Source organism: Choloepus didactylus, chromosome 10 (assembly GCF_015220235.1).
Source record: "Choloepus didactylus isolate mChoDid1 chromosome 10, mChoDid1.pri, whole genome shotgun sequence".
Lineage (NCBI taxonomy): Eukaryota > Metazoa > Chordata > Mammalia > Pilosa > Megalonychidae > Choloepus > Choloepus didactylus.
In genome coordinates, this window is record NC_051316.1 from 27071491 (window position 1) to 27078363 (window position 6873).

The following is a 6873-nucleotide window of genomic DNA, read 5'->3' on the forward strand; positions in this document are numbered from 1 at the left end:
CAGAGGGGCTGGCAAACTCCATACAGTGTATGGAACTGCTCCTGTTTTTGTAAATAAAGTTTTATCAGAAGGCAGCATGCCCACCCATGTACACACACTTCTCTATGGCTACTTCCTTGCACGGAGTTAGTAACCGCAACACAAGTGGCCCGCAAAGCCTAAATTACTCACCGTCTGGTCCTTAAGCAAAAGTGTGCGGACTCACCTGATGAGAAGGTATCACAGGCCGATGCTACGTGTGTGCGGGCTGAATTGGCAGCATTCGCACCACCTGAGAACTTGCTAGAAATGAAGACTATCTCGCGCCACTCCAGACTTACTGAATCAGAATCTCTGGGAGTGAGGCCCAGGAAGCTGTGCTCTAACAAGCTCCCCTGGTGGTTCTGATGCACTGGCAGAGGCGATCCCTAAATTCCTTCCAGCTGAATGTGGCCGTGGTTCTATAATTTGACGCCAGCTACACGGCCAATTCAGGCCAGATCTGGAAACAACATAGAGATCCTGACTCCTCTGTGTGGTCTTTCCACAGAAACACATGTTCATCTGTGGGAAAGAGTCGAGGCCCCTGAACTGTCTTTGTGTCTGGGAGTCCAAAGAGAAATGCCCTTTTTAGTGCCCTGCCACAGCTATGAGGCAGGACCTCCATTGAGGGCTGGGATGGAGAGCCAGGCCAGGCCCCATTTCTGCTCCTTCCACTGAGGGAGTTTCCAGTCATCTGGTTGACTTACTGTCTTGGACAAGTCATCTATAAATTAAAGATGACGAGTGACCTCAGATTTCATCCAAAAGTCCAAAGCAATGATGTTTGTTTCAAGCTGCGGACCACCCACGATGATAAAGGTCAACTGAATGCTTTCTTTTCTGCAGACCCCGTACTGAGTTCTGGTTTAATCCAGACTCAACTTCTGAGCTTCCTGTCTCTAAGGAGATAAGGGCACTTAACACATGAAGATTGCTATACAGGAAGGTTTTGTGTTTGTTAAGTCCCTCTTTGGAGATATTTAAGGTAATACAGTAAACTCCAACCAAGGAATGAAGGGTTTGGGTAATCCAATGTCCTTACTGGGTACTTTACCTGAAAAAAATAATAAAGTGTTAAGCAGGGTTTTATGTCTTGTAACCTCATCTCGTGCCTTCTGGCATAGTGATCAGATCCTAAGTCCTTCAGGGGTGAACTTCATACAAATGCCCACTCAATTCACTCAGAAGTCATGGGAAATATGTACACCATGAAACTGAGAATGGAAAATATTAATTGCATTAATTGAAATTCAGATTGGGAGAGGTTTTCTTTCAGACATGCTTTATACTGCCAAAATGACCTTTCATTAATGTCCAATTTTATATTCTTTATAAATTACATATACCTAAGTAAGCTAACTTGGTTTTTAATCATATTGGCCTAGGGAGAAATTTTTAATCAGATTTGTGCCCCCCAAATCCGCCATATTTATTCAGGACCTAAGTAAACATAAGGCCACATTTTTTTTGGCACAATGGACATATTAAATAGCTTCGGGAATGCCACACGCTGCTAAACTTCAGGCACCAGCCACGGTGATGTAAGGCAGGTGTTTCATTTTTGGTAACTGGTAACTGATCTCCCAATACAAGAAGTGGAGATGGTCTATTAATCATCCAAAAAGAATATTTGCCAAGTGTTAATTACTTTTAATGAAGGCCGCACATAATGAAAACATGCTTCAAGCATGAATCTGTTTGATCATTCACGTTGTCATGGTGGAGAGCATGTCAGACACCATTTTCTGCACAGATTCCCTGCCAGGAAATCAGCAATGGCAATTAGAAGTTTCTTTTTTTTTTTTTTAATTCAGTTTTATTGAGATATATTCACATACCATAAAATCATCCATGGTGTACAATCATCTGTTCACAGTACCATCATATAGTTGTGCATTCATCACCCTGATCTATTTTTGAACATTTTCCTTATACCAGAAAGAATCAGAATAAGAATAAAAAATAAAAAAGAACACCCAAATCATCCCCCCCATCCCACCCTATTTTTCATTTAGTTTTTGTCTCCAATTATAAGGTCTTTGAAGGCATCTTCTGGCCTGTCAGGAAAACAGAGGGACCCAGGACTCTCTGTTACAAGAAGAAGCGAGCAATAGAGAGGACCCAAATTCAACTTGGCGCACCAAAGGACACAGTTCCTACATGGCAGGGAGTTGTTATCGTTGACTCATGTCTACTCTGTAGGGATCCCTTTTCCCAGGGCAAAGGGAAAGGGGCCTTTCAACTGAGATGCTCTGAAGGGAACCAGCCTTGTAGCAGTGGTGTTTGCCCGGGAACGAGGCAGACCCCAGAGAGCAGCGCCACCCAGCAGTGGCAGCCATGGTCAAGTCTTTAGCACAGCCAGTTGAGACCCTTTCCATTTCTCTTTCCTGGAGAGTTTTATCTTAATTCATTTGCCTTCTATCCACTGGACTTGAGGCTGAGGGCATGGGAGTGGGATGTAAGCTACCAACAAGGCAAACAAACAAATTTAAATAAAAGTTCCCAATAAAGCCAAGCACGGGAAATACCTCTGTCCGTCACAATGGACAACAGCTTATATTCTCGTGGAAAGGGGTGGGGGGTGGATAATAACTGATTTTATTTTCATAAAGGAAAAAAATCATGTAGATGGAGGAGAAGTTGGATGAACAAGTTCTAACTGGTGAGTTATTATATAATAACGAGGATGCCAGCATTCAGCCCAAGTCAAGATGCCAAAAGAATAATCTTTGTAATTACAAAGTTCAGTCAACAACAGCAGTAGGTGGACTTGAGAGCATCTACTGCAGGAAGAGGTGAAGCAAGATGAGGCAGGAAAGGCAGGAGACCTTGTTGTGAATTATGAGACATAACAGCCATCTATCACCCATCAGAGGAGACAAGGTCAGAAATTCAGAAAGTAAGACTTATGTTGTGGAAAAGACCCAAGTACCATCAAAACTAGGATAAGAACATTAAAAAGAGGGAAGAGATATGAAAAAAAAAAGATAGCATGCAATAGAGTGCTAAGAGGTGGCCAAAGACCTTGCCCTGCAAAACATCCAAGGAAGTTACTACAACATGGAAGAACCTTGAAAACATTAGGCTGAGTGAAGTAAGCCTGACCCAAAAGGACAGATATTGTATGATTCCACTTACACGAGACATCTAGAGTAAGCAAAGCCATAGGGACAGAAAGTCAAATAGAAGCTACCAAGGGCCAGATCTTCCTGCTTGATGGGTACAGAGCTTCTCTTTTGGGTGATGAAAATGATTTAGCAACAGATGGTGGTGATGGTGACACAACATTGTGAATGTAATTAATGCCACTGAATTGGATACTTAAAAATGGTAAAAGGGGGAAATTTTGTGTTTTATTTATATGTTACAACAATACAAGTTTTTGAAAAAGAAATGCTCATGCCATCAATTAAAGATGACAACAGAAAAAAATTAATTATAAAAAAACAAAAATAAACGGAAAAAATCCATACGCTGCAGAAGCAGTTGTCAGCCTGTGACACTGCTACTGTGACTATACCCAGGTATCCAGAACAGACTTTGCCCTTCTATCAATAGATACTTTTCCTTTCCCCACATGGCGCCCACCTTTACATGGAATCATGGGAGAATCACGGAAGGTTACTGTGCATCATGGACGTGTGTCATGAATTGTGGAAGGTTAAAGCCGTTGTGCATCCAAGAGCTCCAACTAGAGAAGCCATAGGACTTGTCCGACATTTCCCAACATGCTCAGCACTCACCGTTCAAACCTGGGTCCCTGGAGACCAGTCCAATGTTCTTATCATTCCCCCTTATTGTCCTCTTTTGTTGTATATTTTTTATTTCAAAGGTATGGGTTCCTGCTATCCATACAATTACTGTGGCAAAAAAATGCTTCTGAGCTTCTCAGCTTCTATCTATCAATCTATCTATATTTATTTATATATGTACAATCGTGTGCATAAGTACAGATCTGCACTAAAGGCAAACAGCTGCAATGGGGGAAGCAATTAGCAAATCCTGGTATTACCCTTCTGATTACACTTAAATTCCAAAAGCTAATTGGCTAAAATGTTCCTCCTTAATTAGAAGCAATTAATACGTGAAACCAGGTTTGCATTTCACAACAGAGTCTGCATTTCGTGATTGAGATCTCATAGTTCATTTACTAATGCTCTCTAATGGTCTGTAATCATAAGGCACACGCAATTAAAGTGGGATTTTCAAAGTGTGAGTAAGGGAGGATGCCTGAATTTATGAACTAGTCTTCCACTGCTGAGGAGGTAGCCAGGATTCAGATTGGGCTTTTAACACACACTACCCATGCACCTACTTGCCCAAACACCCCCACTGTGTGTAAGAAGTCCTGACCTGTCAAATTTGACCCCTTCTGAATTTCTCCCTCTCATTCCTTCTCCACTGAGTAGGCTTGTGCTCTTTCCCTTACTCTGTCAAGTGAGACCCCTCTCAGCACCAAGGCCAGTAGAAGTCTATGCAAAATAAGGATGCTAGAGGCAAAGCCCTAACCCTCCATAGCAGTAATACTAATTACAAACACCATCATTTTGGTGTCAATATGTGTCAAGCCAGAGCGTCATCACACTGAACAAACCCAATAAATACAACATCAATGAGACTCAAAATGAGCAGGAAAGAGCACTAAGATGCAGGCGGAAAAGGTGAGGACAAGACGGGGGCAGTGAAGAAGAGAATAAAGCAGCAGAGATATAAGAGACCATGGGAGTGAAGTAAGAAAGAGAGAAGGAAAAGGCAAAACCCAATTACAAAAAGGAACTGACAGAGTGAAACCTTGATAGGAAGTCATGGCCACTCACCAAAGTAGCTCTATGAGAAAGGTAGCAGTAGCAAACAGAAGTGGGAAGACAGACTATGGAGAAACTGAGCCTTTGTTTGACGTGTTAATTATTTTTTTCTCTATCTTCCTTTCATTTTCCAAAATCTTAGTGCGATGCATGTATTTAGAGCAGGGGTTGGCATGCTACGGCCCACAGGCCAAATTCGGACCTCTGCTTGTTTGGATAAATACAGTTTTATTAGAACACAGCTACGCCTATTCATTTGTGTATCGCATACATCTGCTTTTATGCTCCAACAGAGATGAGTAGCTGCGACAAAGACTGTATGGCATGCAAAGCCTAAAATATTTACGTTATGGCCCTTTACAAAAAAAGTTTGCCAACTACTCCATTTTAGAGCACAGGGCCTCCATACCAAACCAATTATCCACTTTCAGCAACTGTACAGATAATCGATGTGATTTCTTGCTCTTTCTTAAACATGCCAGGCACATTTGCCTCAGGACAGACATTTGCATTTATTCTTGTCCCCTCCACCTGGGACTTTCATTTCCCTGCTAGACACACGGCTCGTTCCCTCACCGAATCCAGGTCTTGATTGAAATGTCACCTTCACACAGTGGGCCCATCGGAGCACCTTGTTTCGAATCGCAAATCCACATCCCCACCCCCACGCAGCACATCCTCTCTCCCTTTTGTACTTAATTTTTCTCCATACCGTTTAGCATCATCGAACAGCCTATGGATTTTGCTGATTTATTTGTTTATCATCTTTCTTCCCTGCTAGGCTGCTCGCTCTTTGAAGGCAGGGATTTGGTGCTGCTGTATTCACGACTGTGTCCCCAAACGCTAGAACGGGGCCTGGAACACAGTAAGAGCAGTATTTGTTAGAAGAACGAACACTGCAAGGTAAGTACTATGATCATTCTCTTCCACAGATTAGAAAACTAAGACTTAGTCTCGGAGTTGATAGAGACAGCGCTATTAAGGGGAAGTAATGGATTCCCGAGCCTGCAGGCTTGGCTTACGCACCAGCAGTGGGAACAGTTTCCAGGGCTACTGGTTGTTTCTGCTATTCATTCATTCGGCAGCTAGTTATCCAGGTTGATCTAGGCATTAGGCTAGGTTCTGTGCAAGATTTAAAAAAAAAGTGAATATGACATAGCCCTTGATACTAAGAAAATTAAAATCTATTTCTTTGTGTCCCTGTATAAATGAATAAAGATATGTATATATAAACTACAAAGACACATTTATGAGCAGTTTTTGTCTTTGTTTTACTTTTCATTATGGAAAATTTCAAACACACAACCATAGCATTGAATAACGAACTTGCACATATTCACCACCCAGCTCCCAAAATTAGTAATATTTTCCCAATTTTATTTTATGTTGCCTCCTCTGATTTACATTCTTTCCTGGAGTGTTTTAATAAAAATCTCAAGCGTTGTGCCATTTCACCTACCGATACTTCAATATGCATCTCTAACAGAGAAGGAGTTTTTTTAACCTAACCATCTTGCTATTATTATACCCAACAGAATTAACAATAATTACTTCCTATCACCTAATACCCAATTCATAGACAAAATCCCCCATTGTCTCAAAAATGTCTTTGTGTATGTGTGTGTTTAAATTTTCTATTTGTTGATGTTAATATTTTTATAATATACCTGTTTTGTCTTATTTTGAAACAAAAAAGGAACAAAATTATTTTTTATTTTAAAGGGAAACATAATATTAGATAATATGGAATACAGTGCATCATTTAAAAAGAGTAATAAAGCCAAAGGGGGCTCAAAGGGATGGATAGATAAGAAAAGACGCCCCAGAGGAGATGGCATTTGAATTTGGCCTTAAAGGGAAGGATTTCAGCAACTAGCAATTGTGGGGATGGCATTATCAATAGAAGGAAAAGCCTAAGTAAAGCCTCAGAGGATGAGAAACTGGGAGTGTGTCTGAAAAACAATCTAGGGCCTGTTGGTTTTATTGGAGCAGAGACCACCTGAGAGCTGTGGTTTTCAAAGTGTGGTCTTAGGACAGGCAGCTTCTG